General features: G+C 39.4%; 1 protein-coding gene across 8 annotated transcripts in view; it reads right to left on the reverse strand.

Moving 5' to 3' along the window:
- Positions 1-23,201, reverse strand: part of RAI14 (retinoic acid induced 14) — a 186,553-nt gene that overhangs the window by 145,977 nt on the left and 17,375 nt on the right. For 5 of the 8 annotated variants that reach the window (XM_027846251.1, XM_027846258.1, XM_027846257.1 and 2 more), the window contains exon 2: positions 20,260-20,422. The exons of 2 other annotated variants lie outside the window; for them this stretch is intronic. The gene's annotated coding sequence lies outside the window, so the exon portion shown is untranslated. Of the gene's footprint in view, positions 1-20,259; positions 20,423-20,596; positions 20,613-23,201 lie in introns of those variants that run through there. One more of the 8 variants, XM_027846252.1, reaches the window with a different exon arrangement.

Consider the following 23,201-nt stretch of genomic DNA (forward strand, 5'->3'; position numbering starts at 1 on the left):
TCAATTAGAAGCCAACACTTCCATGAGGCAACAAGAAATATTAAAAGAAAGTCAAAAGGCTGAAAAACAGAAGGACAGGGAAGGTGTCTCTCACAGAATAAACAACTGACCTGGAAAACAAATTCCCCCAAAGAGTCCTGACAACACATTTCAAGAAACCTTAAAAGAAAACTGCCCAGAGCTATTAGAACCAGAGAAGGCAAAGGAGAAATAAAGAATCCACTGGTCATCTTCTAAAAGAAACCCTGAAATGGATACTCCGAGGAACATTACAGCCCAAATCTAGAGCTTCTAAATCCAAGAATTTAAATACCAAGGAGTTATAGTCAGGATCACATAGAACTTAGCAGTCACCACTTTAAAGGAATAGAGAACCTGGAATACTATAATCTAGAACTCAAAAGAAAGGGGCTTATAGCCAAGAATAACAACCAAGCAAAACTGGGTAAAATGCAATGGGGGGGGAAATGGACCTTTAATGATATAGTGGACTTCCAAGCATTCCTGATGAAAAGAGTAGAGCTACTTAGAAACTCTTGGAAGTTCAAACACAGGAGTGAAGAGAAGCATAAAAAGGTAAACATAAGTGAATAATAATAATAAAGGATAAATGAGGACAAACTGCTTACATTTAAATATGAGGAGATGATACATGAATGGCCTCTGAACCCCATCATCATCAGGGTTCATTGAGGGAGTCCACTTAGACAAGGCCTTGGAAGTGGTTCTTTTATGTCTTGATAATCTTTAAAAAAAAATAGCAGGAGAAAGAAGGAATACACACTGGACAGGTAGGGAAAGATAGGTTAAGGAAAATTATCTCATATAAAAGTAGACTTCTATACAAACAAGGAAGGGGTGAAGCAAACACGTGACAGTTAAACCTCACTGTCATCTGAACTGGTCAAAAGAAGGAAGAATACATGTGTGTATCCCACATGCACAGCTGGGTAAAGAAATACATTTCACTCAACAAGGAAATAAAGAAAGGGGAAAAGGGGGAGGGAGAATTAGAGAAGAGTAGATTAAAGGAGGGATTCACCCTAAGCAAAAAGATATACAACAGATATACAAAAATACTTTTAGCTCTTTTTGAGGTGACAAAGAACGGGAATCTGAAATGGCACGTATAAATTGGGAGATGGATAAACAAGTTACGGCATATAAATGGGATGGAATACTATTGTGCTGAACTTTTATCAACATGATAATTAACCATGATTTCATTTTGCAGATGAGGAAATTGGGACAAGATAGACTTTAAGTGATATCCTAGGGTCACATAGTTTAGTAAACATCTAGGGTCAAATATGAACTCAAGTCTTCCTGATTCCAGGCAGAGCCCTCTATGTACTGTAACACATAGCTGCCTCTACCAGATGAACCCTACTTTATCATCTCAAACACTTATTAATCCTCAACACACCCTATCCCTTCCATTCTTTGGGATCCCTTTCTATCCACTGCTGAAAGAATATTTAGTATCATTTATATTTGGGGGTGAGATACACATCTGCACTTTCATCCAGTTACTGATGAACATTATCATCTTAAATTCAATGTAGAATGGGACTAGACCTGTGAGATCACTGACACAGGAGCTCCCAGTGAGGAAACTCCCTTTACCAGTGCAGATCAGCACCTGCCCTACAATTTAAGAGAGTTTCAAGAGAGCTGCCTCGGACACTAAGGGTTAAGTGCCCTTTCCAGGATCACACAATCACTGCCAGGCAAAGGCAAAATTTCAGTTCAGGTCTTCCCGACTCCTGGGTCAGCTCTCTGGGCCACTGCAGCAAGCACAGAGGCATGAATGTGAAGATCCCTCCCCCATAAACACACACTCTCCATCCCCCACCCCCACCTCTAAGTGCTGGCAAAGAAAGATGAGAGTAACCTGGTTGCTTCAGAAAACAAGTTCAAGCTGAACTAATCTACAGGATGGTCATCTTTTGTGCTCATGCAGGTAACACTATAATATCCTAACAGTTTATACAGAGGAACAGAAGAAAGGAGGTATCTATAATTGCATAATATTTTAACCTTTTATCTGAGCTAACAAGTAGAAAAGCTTCCTTGGGTTAAATTTCATCTGTTCCCCATGGTCACTCTTTGGTGGAAGAGCAAGCCCAGAGAAGACCAGCTAAAATCTAAGCAACGAGATGGGGTAGGAAGCAAAAGAAGGAAAGAGCTGAATAATCAACCAGTTTGTAATTATTTCCTAGATAACCAAGAGTTAGGGTTACCTTCCTAGTGGTCCTAGTGGTATTTGTAGTTCACCATCGAAATCCTCACAGTCTTATTAGAAAAATCAAATGTAATGTGAGCATACTTTTTCATTGTGAGAGCAGGGTCTACGTGTAAAGCAGGTTTATCATGGTCATTTTTACTGTTGTCATTGTTGTCATCATTGTTTCTTACGCAGTTTGTTTGGGGTTTGATAGCTTGGGGAGGGTTATGTTTGTTGGTTTTTAGTAGGTTGAAAATTGGCATTATTCTGAGAATGGGAGGAAAGCTGACAAACTCTTCTCGTAATGTGATAAGTAAATATAGTAAGCAATTCCAAAAAGTTCTCAAGGGAATTAAGTTAATGTAGTCAGGCAGATGATTACCCTTAACTGCAAGATGAGTATCATTCTTTTTTTTTTAATTTTATAAACAATTTTTTTTAAACATGTGTTTTTAAAACTTTGGTTTACAAATTTTCTCCCTTCCTCTCTCCCCACCCACCCTCATTGAAAAGGCAAGCAACTCAATACAGGTTATACATGTGTAGTCATGCAAAACACTTCCACAGTAGTCATGTTGTGAAAAACTAAGTATATTTCCCTTCATCCTATCCTACCCCCCATTTATTCTAATCTCTCTTTTGACCCTATCCCTCCTCAGAAGTGTTTGCTTCTGATTATCCCCTCCCCCAATCCGCCCTCCACTCTATCATCCCCCTGCTCTCTTGTCCCCTTCCCTTCTTATTTTCCTGTAGGATAAGATAGATTTCCATACCCAATTGTGTATGTTATTCCCTCCTTAAACCAAATCCTATGAGAATAAGATTCACTCATTCCCTCTCACCTTCCCCTGTTTCCCCTCCACTGTAAAAGCCTTTTCTTGTCTGTTTCATATGAGATAATTTACCCCATTCTACCTCTCCCTTTCTCCTTCTCCCAGTATAATCCTTTCACCCCTTAATTTCATTTTCCAGATATCACCCCTTCATCTTCAACTCACCCTGTGCCCTCTATCTATCTATATATAGATAGATACATACAATTTTTTCCCCTCCCACTACCCTAATACTGACAAAGGACTCATGAGTTACAAATATCATCTTTCCATGCAGGAATATAAACAGTTCAACCTTAATAAGTCTCTTATGATTTCTCTTTCCTGTTTACCTCTTCATGTTTCACTTGAGTCTTGTATTTGAAAGTCAAATTTTCTATTCAGCTCTGGTCTTTTCATCAAGAATGCTTGAAAGTCCTCTATTTCACTGAATGACCATTTTTTCTCCTGAAGGGTTATACTCAGTTTTTCTGGGTAGGTGATTCTTGGTTGTAATCCTATCTCCTTTGCCCCCAGGAATATTAAATTCCATGCCCCCAGTCCCTTAATGTAGAAGCCGCTAAATCTTGTGTCATCCTGATTGTGTTTTCACAATACTTAAATTGTTTCTTTCTGGCTGCTTGCAATATTTTTTCCTTGACCTGGGAATTCTGGAATTTGGCTATAATATTCCTAGGAGTTTTCCTTTGGGGATCTCTTTCAGGAGGTGATCAGTGGATTCTTTCCATTTCTATTTTGCACTCTGGTTCTAAAATATCAGGGCAGTCTTCCTTGATAATTTCTTGAAAGATGATGTCTAGGCTCTTTTTTTGATCATGGCTTTCAGATAGTCCAATAATTTTTAAATTCTCTCTCCTGGATCTATTTTCCAAGTCAGTTGTTTTTCCAATGACATATTTCACATTCTCTGCTGTTTTTCATTCTTTTGGATTAGTTTTACAGTGCCTTGATTTCTCATAAAGTCACTAGCTCCCAATTGCTCCATTCTAATTTTTAAGGAAGTATTTTCTTCAGTAAGCTTTTGGACTTCCTTTTCCTTTTGGCCAATTTTGCTTTTTAAGGCATTCTTCTCCTCATTGACTTTTTGGACCTCTTTTGCCATTTGGGTTAGGCTATTTTTTAAGGTCTTCTTTTCTTCAGTATTTTTTTGGGTCTCCTTTAGCAAGCTGTTGACTTGTTTTTCATGATTTTCTTGCATCACTCTCAGTTTTTCCTCTACTTCTCTTACTTGCTTCTCAAAATCCTTTTTGAGCTCTTCCATGGCCTGGGACCAATTCATATTTTTCTTGGAGGCTTTGGATGTAGGAGCTTTGATTGTGTTGTCTTCTTCTGGATGTATGTTTTGATCTGCTTTGTCACCAAAGTAAGATAATATAGTGTGACTCTTTTTGCGCTGCTTGCTCATGATCTCAGCCAATTACCTGAGTTATAAACTCTTTGTTAAGGTAGGAGTCTGCTTCCAGTGTGCAGAATGTACTGTCCCAAGCTTCAGGGGTTTTGTGCAGCTGTTTTCAGAGATACTTCTAGGGACCTGACAATTTTTAGTTCTTCCAAGGTGCTATGATCAAGGGTGAGGTGTTTATTTCTTTCCTGGCCTGTGCTCTGGTCTATGAGTGACCACAAGCACTCTTTCCTGTCTTGGAACTGAGGAGGGTTTCCTCTCCACAGCCACTACTAAGCTCCACCATGCCAGTGCTCTTCTTTGCCCCAGGACTGCCACCCAGAACTGTGACCCAGATCCAAGCATGGGCAAAGCAAGAGAATCCTGCACCAGCAGAGAGATCCTTGCAATCCCCCTCTGATCAGCCACTCGATTACTCCTCAATCTGTGGCCTGGAAGCTCAGGAGGCAGCCACCGCTCTGGGGCCGAGCTGGGGGACTGGGGCTGGAACCCCACTGTGCTTCTCTCTCACCATCGCAGAAACAGACTTTTCCCACTGACCTTCTAAGTTGTCTGTGGCTTTTGTAGGTTGAGAAGTCTGGAAACTGCCACAGCTGCCAGAGATTCAGTCCTTTGAGGCCTGCTTCAGGTTCGCTGCTGCCTACGTGCCTACATGCCCACGCCGAACTGCGTTCCTCTCCCAGTGCAGCACGATATACCTTTCTGATCAACCACCCTGGCTGTCTTGGGCTGTAAATTTGTTTCACTTTGTCTTTCTGTGGGTTGTGCTGTTTTAGAATTTGTTTAGAGCCATTTTTTATAGGTAGTTGGAGGAGTTTGGGGGAAAACTCAAGCAAGTAACTGCTTTCACTCCGCCATCTTGGCTCCACCCCACCATGAGTATCATTCTGGAACACACTGGTTCACCTCACATTTAAAAACATAACTTCTTGGTAATTCCGTATCTTAAATTTCAAGATAATACTTTCCTCATGGTCCTAGTTGTATTTGTAGCTCACCATTTAAATCCTTATGGTCACAAGGATCAAGGTATAACAAGATGACTGAGAAAAGACTATACACTCTTAGCTCCAGAACTAAGAAATGGTTTGAGGGATTTTTTTTTTAAAGTTTGGAATTCTATTTGGGATTTAGTAGATTTAAATGCCCCAAGATACATCACTTATATAAATGTCCCAAAACAAGTCATTAATGATTAATCTGGCTGCCAATAAGATGGAAACTTTTGTTTTCTAAATGTCACATCACAGTTTTTCTGTCAAAATACATCTGCTTATTAGGATATAGTCTCAGCTACCAATATATCAAATTTGTTTCCTATTCTACTTCTAGCCCTGACTGCAGATCTTACTAACATCTGTGCCTATCCAAAAAGGGGAAAAATGGGTCTCCCAGGTTCCTTGGGCCAGGCTTTCCATCTCTCTCCTACTACCCTCTCCACCTTCCTGTGTGCTGTTCTTCTTTCCCTTTTTTCACATATGAAACCAAGGCTAAATGTCTAGGGACCATGATAACCCACCTGAACTAATTCCTCGATGACTAACTAGGATCCTTCACCAGACCTTCACCATACCAGTGATTCTGAAACCCAGCCAGTCATTGTTTAAAGACCATATTTCATTCCCAAGTCCCCACTCCCTTATTATTCCCCCAACCCAACATTCCCCAACAACCTACTTTAGAGCAACCACCCTTTCCACTCTGCTCTGCCTGCTCTACAGATAACAAATTTACTTTCATCTTAAACCATTTCCTTTTTCACTCCCTTCATCTTCTTGTACTCAATCAATTAATAAACATTTAAGTACCTACTAGGTGCCAGGCACTGTACAAAGCACTGAAGATACAAAAAGAGGGAAAATGAAACAAAAAAAAACAATCCCTGCTCTCAAGGAGCTTACAATCTAACAGAGGAGACAAAAGACAAACAGATACATATAAACAAGCTATATACAAAACAAATAGAGAAAAATTAACAGAGGAAAGGCACTAGAATTAAAGAGGGGTTGGGACAGGCTTCCTGTAAAAGACAGAATTTAATTAGAACTTAAAGGAATCCAAGTTACTGAAGATTGCTTATTTACCAAATCAAACATCCTTTTCTTAATCTTCATCCTTCTTGACCTACTGAATCCTGGGCCATCATCGTCTTCCTTTTGTCTTGCCACTGGACTTAGATGACTCTGCAGGGGTGAGGCTGATGATTTTGAAGCTCTGCATCACTTAAATACAATTTACTCAAAAGTTAAGACATCAACTTTGTGATGTCATTGGTCTTCTTTAAGGACTAACAACAACATCCTTCTTGACCTCTCTGTAGCCTTTGACATTGTCCATCATTCTGTTCCCTTTGATATCCATTTCCTTCTAAACAGGTTTTCCTAACACTGCTCTCTCCTGGTTTTTTTCCTATCTTTATCCAGGTTTTGCCTGCTAACCAATTATTATGGTATTAAAAGATAAAAATATGTTGGTATTATACAATACTATTCATATATTTTATGCATTTCTGAGTTTCTAAACTTTTTCTGTTGTTTATTGGCCTTCACATGTTGTTTTTGGCTTCCACAAAACTCCCCCAAAATTCTCATTTAATTTCTTATGTCAACCCACAATATATAGAAACCACAATGTGGAAGAGACAACAGTAGTTTCACTACTGATGGTTTTACTAGGGTACCCAAGTTTGGACGTGTGAAAGTTTGTACTATTATGTGGCAAAAGCTTTTACTAAACACTTTACAATCACCTCGGACAAAAACAGATTTTTACCATCTGCTGGATTTAGAACAAGCCTTCTGCTCTATATCCACTTAACATTAAGGATCAAAGCTTATTACAAAACCTGTCAGGGTGCAATACTTAGAGGTTATCTTCCAAGGGGTACCATATAAACGGTGACTGGGGATTAGTGACAATGACATTCATGTTTAGCCAGTGATGTGATTTAAATTTCTCCATATATTCCCTTGGGAACTTTTTGGTGGTAGTTACCAAATTTACTTCGAATTTACAAGGATTCCCCTGCCCCTCATTTTGAGTGAGAAAAATGCAAGGTTTTTCAGTTCTAATACAATGACAAGAACCTTGAATATGGAGTCAGTTAGAATTCCAGATCTAATTCTTAGAAGTGTGACTCTTGGCAGTCAAATGTCTCATCTTTCTGATCCCCAGTTTCTTAATTTTGTAAAATGGGGCAGGGAGGTTAGACTAAATTATATCCAACTTCCTTCCCAGATCTAAATGCTACAATCCTACCTTTCTCCTAAGGAGCTAATGAGCTAACAGTTGGAATCCTAAAATTCTAAATGAAGGCTAGACAAGAGGTTCAAGACGTATGAATTCCTATGTCATTAAATCCCAGAGGGTGACAAGTGACTAATTGCACAGTTCCCACCTCTTCCATTATACTTATAGAGGCTTCCAAGACACTGGAGAAATTAAGTGCTGTCCTCAGTGCCCTCAGGAATCACAAAGGGAGAAAAGGGACAGAGACTGGAAGGATAAGGCACACAACAAGAGCACCTGCAGTTTCTACATTTTAGCATAAAAGAGCTGTGGAGAAGAGGTACTGATAAATATAATGAAGTGGTTTTTAAAGGATTCATTCTGAATTTCCAACAGTATGGCCATCTAATGCAACTTTAAGGTCAACTTCTAGACCAAGAGTAAGGGGACCAGGTGGGGGAAGGTGATTCTCTCTTCACACTAAATTCCTCCCAGAGTAATAGGCAAATAAAACATGGTCAAAAGGGGCAAAATTAAAACATGGATGCAGCACAGATGGTGGCTATAAATATTCACATATTCCAAATTACAATATTATACTGAGATTCAAAAAAGCACAAGCAATGACTAAGACATTACAAAAAAAAAAGAAAAACAAAACAAAGAAAAAAATCATCCACTGAATTACATTAGGATTAGAATATCAAAGGAAATTACAATGCCCCATAGCTAATCCTCCCATTACATTTCATCAGGAATTGGTTATTCATCAGAATAGCCCCCTCAGCTACACCAGAATACTAATGTGCATGAGACATCAAGAGAGTTGAGTTTACAGAGGTAAAGAAAGTACTGTGCTAACACCCAAGAGCCCCTGTGGAGGACTAGACCACAGACCTGCTATAATCTCCTATTGTTCCTCAACTGCCCTACATTCTTCAAATAATAATCTCTGCAGTAGAGATAGTAGGATTTTCTTATAAGCTATATAAAGAAAACATTTATTTTCTTAATCTAATGAAGAAATCAACTTATAAATTGTATGGTATCCCCTGGAAAAACTTCCTACTTGGATACCATAGAACTGAAAAAAATCTGTCCCAGCAAGTCACTTGATTATCTAGCTGGATAACTGCCTGGATTCTCTGCTTCTCTGGTTGGAGACAGACCTTGCTTATGAGTTATTTCACCCTCTTTGTAACACAGAGGACTCAGAAGAGACTAAAGCTAACCTCCAAAGCTGTTTTTACAGCATTTACTACAGCTCTACACTTAAGTTAGACTGTCAAAATTGTTATTAATTCATCAGCAAATGGACAAATACTAGTATGAGGCACTGTGATAAGAGTCGAAGGAGAAATAACTAAACAAAGATATTGGTAGACCCTGCCCCTAGGGAGATTACTATCTAGTTGTAGAGTTAAAAACTGGCACATAATTCAAAATCAAGACAAGGAGCCTATCTGTTCACTTCTCCATTTACTTGTTTCCTCCAAAGCTCAGTTCAATTAATACTTTCTACATGAAACCTTTCCTAATCTCCCTGAGTGCCTGTCCCCTACCCCCAATTACCTTGTATTCCCTTTATATATACTTCTATATATACATATGGTTTCCCTCCATAGAATATAAATTCCTTGAGAATAAGAATGGTTTAATTCTTGTTGTTGTATCTCTAGCACCTCACAAAAAAGCACATGATAAAAATTAATAAAAGCTTACCGAAAGGTCGTCCTTGAGGAAGAATCACCTCCCTTGTCTTTTTGCAGAAGTGGGAGGGGGAAGGAGGGAGGGTAATGGGTGTGGTATACTGCTTATGTTGTCAAGACTGTCAATGTCTTGCCTTTTTAAATTTTTTGTTACAGGTTGGGGAGAGGGAAAAAGATATATGCAGAAATTAAGGTAATGTAAAAACAAAATATATCAATGTGAAAAAAATAAAAACTCCTTCTTAGTCTCCTTTGCTGGATCCTCCTCCAGATCACACCCTCTAACCACAGGTGTCCCTCAGGGGTCTGTCTTAGGCCCTCTTTTTTTCTTCCTCTATACTACTTCACTGAGTGATTTCACCGGCTCCCAAGGATTTAATTACCGTCTCTATGCTGATGACTCTCATAACTACAAATCTGGCCCCAACATCTCTACAAAACTCCAATCTTACATCTCCAACTGCCTTTCAGACATCTCAAACTGAATGTCCAATAGATATTCTAAAATCAATATGTCCAAAACAGAACTCATTATCTTTCTCCCTAACCCTCCCCCCTCCTCCTCCCCACCTTCTCTATTACTTTAGAGAACACCACCATCCTCCCAGTGCCCAGGCTCCCAAAGCAGGAGTCATCCTGGACTATCTCTCACTCTGCTCCGCCTTCTTTCCCCATCCAATCTGTTCCCAAGGCCTGTCAATTTCACCTTTGCAATATCTCTTGTATAAGCCCCCTTCTCTTCTCTGACATTGACACCACCCTAGTGCAGGCCCTCATCCCCTTATGTCTGGACTACTGCAAAGCCTGTCTTGCCTCAATCTGTCCCCACTCCAATCTATCCTCCATTCATTCAGCCACCAAAGTGATTTTCTTAAAGTGCAGGTCTGACCATGTTACCCTCCTCCTACTCAATAAAATCGAGTGTTTCTCTATTGCTTCCAGGGTCAAATATAAAATGTTCTCTGTTGGGCATTCAAAGCCCTTTATAGCCTAGCCCCTTCCTACTTTTTCAGTCTTCTTATACCTTACTCCCAGATCTGTATTCCTCCATCCATTAACACTGGCCTAGCCTACAGACTGTTCTACGAACAAGACACTCCATCTCTTGGCTCTGTACTTTCTCTGGCTGTCCCCCATGCCTAGAATGCTCTTCCTCCTCTGCTCCAACTACTGACCTTCCTGGCTTCCTTTAAGTTCCAACTAAAACCCCACCTTCTACAGGAAGCCTTCCCTAACCCCTCTTAACTCAAATGACTTTTCTCTTTTAATTCTTTCCTATTTATCCTGTATATAGCTTGCTTTGTATATGTGTGTTTGCATGTTGTTTACCCCCTTAGATTGAGGACAGGGACTGTCTTTTGCCTTTTTTGTATCCCCAGTGCTTAACACAGTGCCTGGCACATAGTAGATGCTTAATGTGATTGGTTGATTGAGTATAACCATTTATTAAATGATGTAGTTCAGAATAAATACTGTAAGATTTCAGAGAAAACAGAATATGCAACCTGGTCGAGGTTACAGTACACTAGGGCCCAAAACTGGGGGATCTGATGCGTTTGTTTTTTGCCACTTACTGCTACTACCCCACCAAAGCACCATCATAAATTGTTTTATAGTTACAAAGAACTCTTTTCATTTAATTCTCACCATCCATCTTGTTAAGGGCAAGAATTACTTTCCTCCTTTTCCTTGTGGGAAAAATGAAGCTTTGAAAGGTTCAAGAAAGATTTGCTCAAGGTCACACAGCTAGTCATCATTACCAACAGCAGTCCAACCCTGCTTTCCCAATTCCAGGTTTGATCCTTTCTCTCCATTATACCCCACTGCCCCCAAAACTTTCAGTAAGTTGTGCCTAACCACTCTGGGCTTTAGTTTTAATTGAATACTACCTTTTAAATAAAAGGCTTTGGATTATATGATCTCTTCAAGTTCTAAAATGTTAGGCTTCTACAAGGATCACCTAGAGACTGGAAGCTCAAGAAAGGCCTCATGGGAGAGTGGGAAGAAAGATTAGGATTGGGACACTCAGAAGAGAAAAGAGGGGAATGGGACTGAAGGTAAGGGACACCAATGTGTCCCTGTATGGCCATCCGTCTTAGCTCTCTTCCAGACCCCAGGTAACCCTCTGGCTTTAGTCACAAGAGGAATCAGAAAAGAGTTTGTAAATGGGTCAGGGACCAATTACAGTAGTAGAAGTCTCTTTTCTGAAAGGTTAGCAGGAATATTAGGTTTTATGTCCTGGGATGGTACCATTTAGAAATGTCTCACAAATGTTTACGAATAATTATCATGCAATATAGACATTAGGTTGAAATAATAACCTGTGAGGTCCTGGTAAAACTTATTGGCAGAAGTGACAGGTGCTCATGGGCACTAGGTAGTATAATGGATAGAGCACCAGGCCTAGAGTTAGGAAGATTCATTTTCCTGAGTTCAAATCTGGCCTCAGACACTTGCTAGCTGTGTGACCCTGGGCAAGTCACTTAACCCTGTTTGCCTCAGTTTTTTTATCTATCAAATGAGTTGGAGAAGGAAATGGCAAACAACTCCAGCATCTCTGCCGAGAAAACCCCAAATCGGGTTACAAAGAATCAGACATGACTGAAAATGACTGAACACACACACTGATGGGTGCTCCAGCACTACTGCTCCTCACCTCCCTTTCTTCTCCTCACCCTCACAGCTGCTGTATATTCCTTTGCCAGCAACTTAGGTCCATCACTCAAAAGGAAACTCTGCACTCACAACTTAAATTTGCTCTAGGCAAAAGGCTGAGATGTAGGCAAGGTGCCTTAGTCCTTTGGGATGTAAATCCCCAAGAGAAGTAACTTTGTTTTCTTGTGACGGCCTGTAGAAAGTAATTCTACAGGAGAGCCAGCTTTCTGACTTTCTCAAGTCAGAAAGACCCGAGTTCAAATCCTCTGTCTAACATCTACTGGTCATGTGACAGATGAGTCACTAAACCTCTTATTTCTCAAGGCAATTAATTCCCTCACAACATAAGTTGAAGTGGCAGGTACTGATCTGGTTGGGTGGAGAGAGTTCAACATGCCAATGAAATCACAGCTTCGATTTAAAAAAAAAAAAGGTATCAATGGACCTGTCTCTAGATAAGTATAGAAAGGAAAGGGCTGCATCTTTAGGACTCAACTTCTGATATAACAGGCAATAAATAAAATGTCTGTTAACTATGGTGAAAAGCATGTTAATTTTTAAAAGGATAAGAGTTCAGTTTTGATACTTAATTACACCACCATTTTAGGCAATTGCAAACAAATGACTATATAGTTGGTAAACCAAGTGTCCCAAAGATGCTGCATAAAAATATGAATAATAACAGAGTTGTCATTTGCCTAAGAATATTAATCATGCCTACTTGCCACCTTCCCTTCATCTAAGCACGAGCTAAAAGAACCAACACAGCCACCAGGCTGGACTGCTCCACCAATCAGCCAAGGCCAGAGGCCCTGAAAAGGAAGTCTGAAATCCCTTGGGCACCAAGACCTCAGTGCCAATCTAGTCTGCTATTTGTAAACTCCAGGGATTCTAGTAAGAAAGACCCTGGAGGTAATTTCATGTCCTGGATCCTTCCACTTCAGTAGTCACTGGATCTGCCAAAGCCAGCTGCCTTATTTTGTTCCATCAACTGGAAATAGAAAGCTCTCCAGGATCAAGAAACTAAATGTGATCATAGCATTTTTCTAAAATCTTTCAACATCCTTTCCAATATCATTCAATTCAAACAAATATTTATTACTGGCCTACAATAAGCCTGGCCTGGTGCAGCATAACTGGTACACAAAGACCAAAAAATGAGATAGTCCCTACCCTCAAGGGCTTACAGTATATGGATGGGATCCAACATGAACACAGATTAGTAAAACAAGATTTTTTGAGGAGGAAGAGAGTACAAACATCTGCCTAGGGGGTGGGTGGGATGGAGAAAGGCATCACCTGTTTTAACTTTCAAGGCTGCATCTGGAAGAGGCCTCTAGCAAAAGTGAATCAGGGGTGCATTCTAAGCATGGAGCACAGCAAGTGCAAAGTATGGAGCCAGAATGGACGGCTAGGTGGAGCCATAGTGCATAGAGCACTGGGCTTGGAATCAGGAAGACTCATCTTCATGGGTTCAAATCCAGACTCAGACATTTACTAGATGTGTGACCCTGGGCAAGTCACTTAACCTTGTTTGACTCAGTTTCTTATTTGTAAAATGAGCTGGAAAAGGAAATGGCAAACCCAAGAAAATCTCAAATACAGTCACAAAGAGTCAGACTTAAGAAAGCTTTTAACAACAACAACACAGAGCCAGAGATGAAAGATGAAATGCTATGCGTGAGGGACAGCTTATCCAGTGTGGTCTGAAATGTAGAATGTGTAAACAGAAGTCATAGGAAATCAGTCAGGAAAGGTAGGTTGGAGCCAGACTGTAGAAGGCCTAAAATGCTCAGCTAAATATTTTCTATTTTACCATAAATGCAAGAGGCCCTGCAGGCTGTTGTGCCCATTGTTAACAAGGTCAGGTTTAGGAAGATAATTTTGGCAGCTTAATGGAGGATGGACTGGAGAAGGAAGGGGAAGCAGTGAAACAAACTGTCCAAGCAAAAGGGGATAGAGATCTTCACTAAAATTCACACCCTGTCAATGGAAAGGAGATTTATAAAAAAAATGTTCTCTAGGTTAAATTAAGAAGACCCCAGTATAATGGTTGGGGTACTTTAACTTGGAATCAGACCTGATGTTTAAATCCCACCTCAACTACTTCCAGGCTGTGTGGTCAAGTCATTTAACCTCTCTATACCTCAGTGTCCTCATCTGTAAAATGGGGAGGTTGCACTCCATGGTTTCTAATGTCCATTCATCTCGAAATCAATGATCCTATCCCCAAATCCCAGAACTTGGCAAGGAATAAAAGAGAATGAAGAGTCAAGGATGAGAGATTTTGAGAGTGAGGAGGATGAAGGTGCCCTAGATACAAATGGGGAATTTTATTTGCTTACATGAGTTTACTTTGAAAATTCAGCAAAATTTGAAATTTGAAATCAGCAAAGAAACTAATAAAGACAAGAGCTTCAATAAAGTTCCTGGCAACAAAATTAACCCACGATAATGAATAATATCTGTATATAATAATGACAAAATCCAGAAAGTGAAAATAGAAAGGGAAGTATTATTTTTAAAAAACACACAAAATGCATAACATATCTGATAGTCTATCAAAACAAACTCAATGCCTATACCAACACCATCACAATATATTCCTTAAAGAAAGATAAAAAAAAGGTGATGTAAAAAAATAAAGAAAATTTTATTTTTATAAAAAGCAAATGGGAAATTTGTAGAGACAGTATGTTCAGGAGAAAGGGTTCATTTTGGACACGGAAAGTCTGAAATTGTGATTAGACAGCCAGGAGAACATAGTTGGCAGTAGAGTAGTAGAATCAGAAAATATGGTAATAGAATCAGAGATTATAATTTTTTAAAAATGAAAACTATCTCCCATACTCAGAGAAAAAAAAAAACCACTATACTTTCTACAAACAATACACAGACACACAAAAATGTACACCTACTCATAAACAAGAAAGGCATAAGATTTTCCCTGTACTACAACTTCCCCAAGATTCTCAATTATCACTCCTCTGAAATTCAGTAAAATCAAAAGAATTTTAAAATGAAGCCTACATATACAATGTTGGTTGTGGAAAACATCTTGAGGGATGCTGATGGAAGCAGGCACCATTTATGGTAATAGCTAATCCAGGCTTTTGTTCTAGAAAGATTCAAGTTGCCAGAAGTTGATTTGTACAATGTTTCATCAGCAATCAGTTTGACTAAATTTCTAACTGAGAATAGCTTGGACGTTCTACTTTCTGGAATGCTGGAAATTTCATTTGTAACAATCACAACGGTATTGTTTGGAGGCTCTAAGTTAGAAGTGGTGATGCTAAATATTTTCTTCATTTATAAAACTTGCTGCCTTAAGGGAAGAGGATTAATTTTATCAACTAACTTATTCTTGCTGTTAGGACTCTCATTAAAGGAATGATGTCTAGCCATCTTGTTTCTACCCCAGATTGATGCTGGGTTGCACAAAACTCCTAGTTATAAAGAGAAAAAAAAATCTTATTTGTTTGTCATAATGAAGGTTCATCACCAGAAGACTAGCCACATGGTGCTAAATTTTTTTGGTCCCAGCAAGCCACAAAGACATTTTACTAAATAATGTTGGGGTTATGATCTGCACTGAAAGGAACACCCACAATCATGAAATTCCAGAAAACCTATGGTCACTCAGAAAAAAGAAGAGGAACATGGTAAGTATGCTACAACATCTAACAAGTAAGGAACTTAAAAGAAGAGTTTGAGTAAATGATGTCACCAGGGAAATGTAGGAGTGAAAAGAAGATAGGGTCGTCACATATCTAGAGCGAAGGATAACCAGTAGACAAGTGAGATAGACCTCTAGTGTGCCACTGGTGGTGAATTTATGGGAGGACACAGACAAAAGTCACACTCAATGGGCAGGCAAGGATGGGCTTTGATATGCATCTTTGTAGGGACATCTACAGCAACAAGCATTTGTTATTACATACCTATTATGTGTCAGGAATTGTGCAAGGCACGGGTACACAATGATAAAAAATGAAACAATACCCACTCTCACATAGCTTACATTTTATTGGAGGAGACATGTACATATGTAAGTGTATACAGGATAAATACAATACAAATATGCAGTAGTTAATGAAGTAATTAGTAATTGAGGACATTAGCAGGAGAGGTTCATGAAAGGGATCCTATATACTTGGGGTGCTTGGTTCTGTGAACTTGGCCAGGAAAAAAAAAACTTTATTTCAATATAATTGGCTTCCTTTGAAATCCTACGTATTTTATTTTATGTATTTAAAACCATCATTCTGAGGGAGGTCCCACAGGCTTGCTTCAATCAATCGGCCTGAGGTGTCCAGGACACACAAAAAAGATTAAGATGTAGAAGATGGTGATTGATCTGTGTCTTGAAGGAAGTCAAGGATTGTGTCAGGTGGCAAGGGAGTGTGTTCCAGGCAGGTAAGAAGGGAGATAAGAGTATTTAGTCCAAGGAACATAGAGAAAGGGCACTTTGGCTGGGGTGTTGAGTATTAAAAGCGAAGTAATATATGAGGCTGGAAAAACAGGCTAAGGCCAAGTTGTGAAGGGCTTCAAAAAAACAAATAGAGCAATAGGAAGGTAAAAGAGTTTACGGAGTAGGGGAAGTTAGATCTGTGCTTATGGAAAATCACATCGGTAGTGACATGGAGGATGCTACTTCTGCATAGTGTTTTAATATGTTTTCAGTGCTTTTTGTGTTATATGTCATACATGTTATATGGGTTTATATGTTTGACGTGATATTCCATCTGGGTGACATTTTGGGAAAAAGAGAGAAAGGCTCAGAAGTCATTTTTCTGGACCTGCAGGCCTCTTCCTAAAGTCAAGTAATTAAACTGATTATAGTGAAGAGACAGTCCAAGTACACATGGTATACATTTTGAACTACCCAGATGAATCATGGAATCCAGTGACCCAAATGACCCAAAGAAGATAATGGAGAGAGACTCCCCTCAGGAACCTCACAAGCCTCTCTCTGGTCGGCTTCAATCTCCCCAAATGTGCTCTATTCTTCCTAAGCCTTTACTACCATGATGATTAAAAATGTTATCTCTAACACTGACAAATATGGAAAGTTCTAATTACTGCCATTTGGGGAAGAAGGGGAAATACTCTCCCACTTAACACTCTTTTCTTTGTTTATTTTCTGCCAATCACAATTATTTGTAATTGATTAGGGGTTAGAACAGTTTGAAATGTCTTCATCCTTGACCTCAAATCTGAAAAACTACAATTTTCAGCAGCTGGGTGGGCACTTCCTGAAAGGATTACTGCTTGCCAGGCCTGAGTACCAATCCTCCTATATGCTGTCTATCTACCAAGAGGGAGCTTTTTTGTTGGGCCCCTTTTCCTCTACTCTCCATTAACCCAGCAGCCTATCCCAGATGGCCTAAGACCAAGTCTCTGGGCTGCCAGGAATGGGAGGGGAAAGAGGGAAAGAGAGGAAAAAGGCTGTTCCAGCAGCTGAGGGTAAGGAAAAGTAGAGAGTGCCTAGAGCAAAGGGAGGAGAGAAGGCAGCCAGCAGGAAGGGGAGGGGGGGAGCAAACTGTAAGGGAGGAGGGGAAGGGTTCCTGGGACCCAGCTGGAAGGAGTGAACTGGAGGTCTCAGATGTAATCCTCAAAGCACTTAATCGTTAAAAAATGTAGAATATTTTATATACACAGAAGCTGTCATTAACTCTAATTTATTCTAAAGAATATATTCCCCAAAGTCTAGGTCATCCCCCATATGAGCACTATCCCTAATATGAATGCCCTATTTTGCCAAAAGGATGATGGCAAAAGATTTTTAAGTCTTGACTCCAGGAGGGTTTTCAGAAGCTCTGCGCCTGTTCTCTGGGGGTCTAGAACCACCTGCCTGGGGGAAGTCAGACTTCTGTGTTACTGGATCTGATAACTAGTCCCTGCCTAAGCATCCCATCACTCAGCAGTGAGTCATGCCCTGTGTCTGAGACCTTCCGTAAACAGCTACCTAACAAGATGCTTTGGACCAAAGTGGGGGGTGGGGAGAGTCACCATAGGATGGGGGTATGGGATAGTTCTCTAGCCTCTATCCTTGAGGATTTTCAAGCCAAAAGAAAATAAGACCTCTATAAGTGCTTAAATACAGGATGTCCTATAAGTCTTAGTGCAATTTTAAGTTCTTAAAGGATTAAAACTACACTAAGACTCTTGGGACACCCTGTATAAAGCTTTGGATAACATACCCACATAAATACAGACAGAATACTTAGAATACTAGCAAATTCTGAATATAGTTGTATGTACTTCATAGTTTAGAGGCAGCTAGGTGGCTCAGTGGATAGACAACATGGGCCTGGAGTTGGGCAGAACTGAGTTCAAACCCAGTCTGAAACTCTTACTAGCTGTGTGATCCTGGGCAAGTCACTTAACCTCTGTTTGCTTTAATCTACCGGAAAAGGAAATGGCAAACCACTACAGTATCTTTGTCAAGAAAACCTCATGGACAGTATTAGTGTGACCACAGGGTCACAAAGAGTCGGACATGACTGAACAACACGTCACAGTTTAAGTATACATAAACACAGGCAATAATGTGTTGGAGTTAAGCAGGCCAATGAGGTTCTAGATATCAATGGTAAAGCCTGCCTTGAGGCTAAGGGACAAGGTTTTGGACTACTGGAGAAGGCAAGAGGGAAATTCAATCAAACACTGAGCGTCTATTGCAGGACATTTTGTGTTGAATGCTAAGGGTGATATAAAAAAGACATAGTCTCTTAAAGAATTTAACTCAGAATGTAGCAACAATAAAGCACGCCCATCTATGCATGTACTCTATTCATACCTGTGATTTCATTGTGTCTGGAATTCAAGATAAGTAAACTTCCTTAACAACCAGCAGATAGCCACCTACTCTATACTTTAAAAGAGTCTTACTAAGGGGTTAAATGACTTGCCCAGGATCACAAGACCAATATATGGCAGAAGCAGGACCTGAATACAGGTTTTTCTGATACCTATAATAATCATAATCATAATAATACATATATGTGGGTATAAATGTGAACTCTTAATAAAGTTTATACATGCTTTCCCCACAAAAACCTTGAGAAGTAGGTAATTTAAGTATTATTATCCTTGGGGTTCTATGGCATTAAGTGACTTGCTGGTCATCCAGTAAGTATTTGAGGCAGGATTCAAACCCAGGTCTCCAGATTGCAATGTTACACTGCTTCCTCATGAGCACTACAGTGACATGAGCTCAGCAGTCAAAATAATGCAAGCAACAATACACACATTTGGAATTTTGGTTCCACAAGATTGTCAATAAAGAACCAGAAGGTGTTGCATATATCAGAATAGTAAGGATAAAATATCATCTAAATGCTGTGCTTGAAAGGACAACTTTGCCCCATAAGGTGAAATTAACCAATGATATATGGAGGCTGAACAATTCCTTCCATTGAATCCTTCTCCCTCCTCTCCCTGACCCGAGCAACTATATTCATCCTTTGTAGACCCCTGCTCCTAGGCAGAGTATCTTACATACAGTGGGCACTTAGGAAACATTAGCTTATTTCAATTCTCCATCAGTATTATCAAAAATCAGTAAAATCAGAAAATGAAGAAATCTTCATGACTGATACGCTCATCAGATGTCAACCAGGATGACCTCACAGTTCAAGTTATATCTAAGTCAACAGTTCTCAAAGTGTGGTCCAGAGACCAAGAGTCCCCTCAAGACCCTTTCAGAGGTCAAAACTATTTTCATAATACGTACTAAAACATTTTAATTTCTAATATTCTAAGTATCGATAGATATAATGCACATAAATAAAAGCTCTTTGGGGGAGGTACTCAATAATTATTATAAGGGTAATGGGTTCCTGGAGGAGAAGAGTTTTAGAACCACTGGTCTAATTGCTGATGGATGGACAGAAAGATAAATTATTTATTAAGCTCTTACTATGTTCTGAGCATTGTGTTAAGTGCTGAAGACACAAATAGAAGAAAAGGCCACATTTCCCATCCCCAAGGACCTTACCTTATAATGGGGTAAGACAACAATAAAGGGGAGTGAAAAGGGGGAGGGTGTGGATATGGGTTAGGTGGGTGGTTGAGAAGGTGAAATGGTGAAGTCTGGAGAGGAAGTTGAAGCTGGAATGAAGTGAGAAAGGCTTAGGGTCCTTCCTGAAATGGCAGGGCAGAGGAGGCAGTCAATAGTTAAAACAATGAGTTTAGCAATACCTAGTTGGATACTGTAGGTCTGGACCTGTGATTTCATTAGTATCAAGAACTGCCAGGTGAAGGGCCCCTTCTTCCATCCAGCGCAGGTTGTCTTACCACGTAAGAGTCTTAGGGCAGTGGTGTCGAAACTCAGAGATACGGACCTCTCAGGGCTGAAAAATGACTTAGAGAACCACAAATTAACATTATCTATGTTGTACTGCATTTTTATGTATTTTAAAAAACATATCCCAATTACATTTTAAGGCCTGACTTGAGAGTTATACAGGCTACTAGCAGCCAGTTTGACACCTTTGGTTTTAGAGAGTTGCTTAACGTAATAAGTTAATTAACTTACTTCATGATTACACAGACAGAGGAGGATCTGAATCCAGGTCTTCCTGACTTACAGGCTAGTTTTCTGTCCACTATGGCACAATCCTGATAGTATTATTCAGATTTGTTCAGTGACTGAACCTAAAAAGAATAGTAACTAATGGATTGACTTGAAGGAAGAGATGTCATGTTTAGCAAATTTGCCAAAGACACAAAGCTGGTATGGGTGGCTGAGGCACTAGACAACAGAAATAGGATCTAAAAATACCACAGGCATGAATCTAATAAGATGAAATTTAATAAAGTAAATGTGAATTCTTAAATTCAGGATTAAAAAAAAAAGTCAACTTCACTAGCCAAGCATGGAAGCCACATGCCTACAAAAGACCCTGTGACAAAACTGTACAGATGTGAGGGCCTGGTAGTTATAGGGGGCCTTATGACAGGGGGACATGCCAGCCACAAAATATAGGCACTAAACAAAATAGCATACAAAATGAAGGACAGTGGCACATATCCAAAGGAAGCAATCCAAGAAGGAGAAGAGACTGGAACCATGATGCTATAAAGCAGAATTTTCCAAGCCATAGAGAGGGGACAGATCAGCCATGACCAGAATGATTTGATATTCTCAATGGATAACTCCTGCATTAATATATCCACTTTTTTAACAAAAAATAAATTCAAATCAAAGTCAGCCACAACAAAGAGAACAATAGTGACTTCTCTCCAACTGACAGTGAATATAGTGGAGATAACTGCACTAGTCCACTAGACACACATGAAGTCAAATTTGAGTTGGCCTGTGCTGAATCTTGAAGCTGATATGATCCACCACCACCAATCAAAATAGGCTCATGACATAAATGAGAAATATTGTGTTGCTTGTGGCATTGTATACTGCAAGAGCATAGATTTAGAGCTAGAAGGAACTCCAAAGGTCATCAAGCCCAACCCCCTCATTGTATGAATGAGGACACTAAGGCCTAGGAAGATTAAATGGCTGGCCCAATGTCATATTGGTAATGAACACCAGAAGTGTGGTCTGAACCAGTCATTCTCTGACTCTAGGTTTAGTGCTCCTTCTACTTGAGTATGAAGTGTGTCAAATATAACTTTATCTGTGTGGAAGTTAGAAATGCCAAAATTTTCTATTTCTGAACATTATTCATATTTAATAAGCTAATTTTTTAAAAAAACCTGGAAATTTTTTTAAAAAATGAAATAAGAGGAAGTGTTATAATAACACAAAATTGTCAATAATTTTAGTTGTCCTTTTTTTGTAAAGGGTTTTTACCAACAAAAAATCAGTATGGTACAATATTTTTATCTTAAAATTTACATGTCACAAAATTATAAATTCTTAATTTTATTTAAATAAAATATGAGCTAAGAAAATTATCCACAGAAATTATTTTTAAAATTAATTTTTAGTTTTCAACATTCACTTTCACAAGATTTTGAGTTCCAAATTTTCTCCCTATCTCTCCCCTTCCCCATGTGCAGTCTGAATACCCTGTCTCCCAATCTACCCTCCCTTCTATCACCCCCCTCCCTTCTCTTATCCCCTTCCCCTTCTATTTTCCTGTAGGGCAGGATAGATTTCTATACCCCATTGCCTGTATATCTTATTTCCCAGTACCATGTGAAAATAATTTTTAACATTTGTTTTTAAAACTTTGGGTTCCAAAATCTCTCTCCCTTCCTCCCTCCCCACTCATTCTCATTGAGAAGGCAAGCAACTTGATACAGGTTATACATGTGTAGTCAAAACACTTCCATAATAGTCATGTTGTGAAAAACTAACTGTATTTTCCTTCATCCTATCCCACCCCCCAACCCCATTTGTTCTATTCTCTCCTTTAACCGTGTCCCTCCTTAACAGTGTTTGCTTCTGATTATCCCTCCCCCAATGTGCCCTCCCTTCTATCATCCCCCCTCTTTTATCCCCTTCTCTCATATTTTCCTGAAGGGTAAGATAGATTTCCATACCCAATTCAATGTGTATGTTATTCCCTCCTTAAGCCAAATCCAATGAGAGTAAGATTCACTCATTCCTTCTCACCTTCCCCTACTTCCCCTCCACTGCAAGCTTTTTCTTGTCTGTTTTATGTGAGAGAATTTACCTCATTCTACCTCTCCCTTTTTCCTTCTCCCAGTATAACTCTCTCTCACTCTTTAATTTTATTTTTTAGATATCATCCCTTCATCTTCAACTCACCTTGTGCTCTCTGTCCACATATATATATATATATGTATGTATGTATTTAACCCTCCAATTACCCTAATACTGCAAAAGATCTCATGAGTTACAAATATCATCTTTCCACATAGGAATGGAAACAGTTTAACTTTAATAAGTCCCTCATGATTTCTCTTTCCTGTTTACCTTTTCATGCTTCTCTTGAGTATTGTATGTGAAAGTCAAATTTCCTATTCAGCTCTGGTCTTTTCATCAAGAATACTTGAAAGTTCTCCATTTCACTGAATGCCTATTTTTTCCCCTGAAGGATTATACTCAGTTTTGCTGGGTAGGTGATTTTCGGTTGCAATCCTAGTTCCTCTGACCTGTGGAATATCATATTCCAAGCCCTCCAGTCCCTTAATGTAGAAGCTGTTAAATCTTG

This window comes from Vombatus ursinus, unplaced genomic scaffold, assembly GCF_900497805.2.
Source record: "Vombatus ursinus unplaced genomic scaffold, bare-nosed wombat genome assembly UNPS02015106.1, whole genome shotgun sequence".
In the NCBI taxonomy this organism is placed as follows: Eukaryota; Metazoa; Chordata; class Mammalia; order Diprotodontia; family Vombatidae; genus Vombatus; species Vombatus ursinus.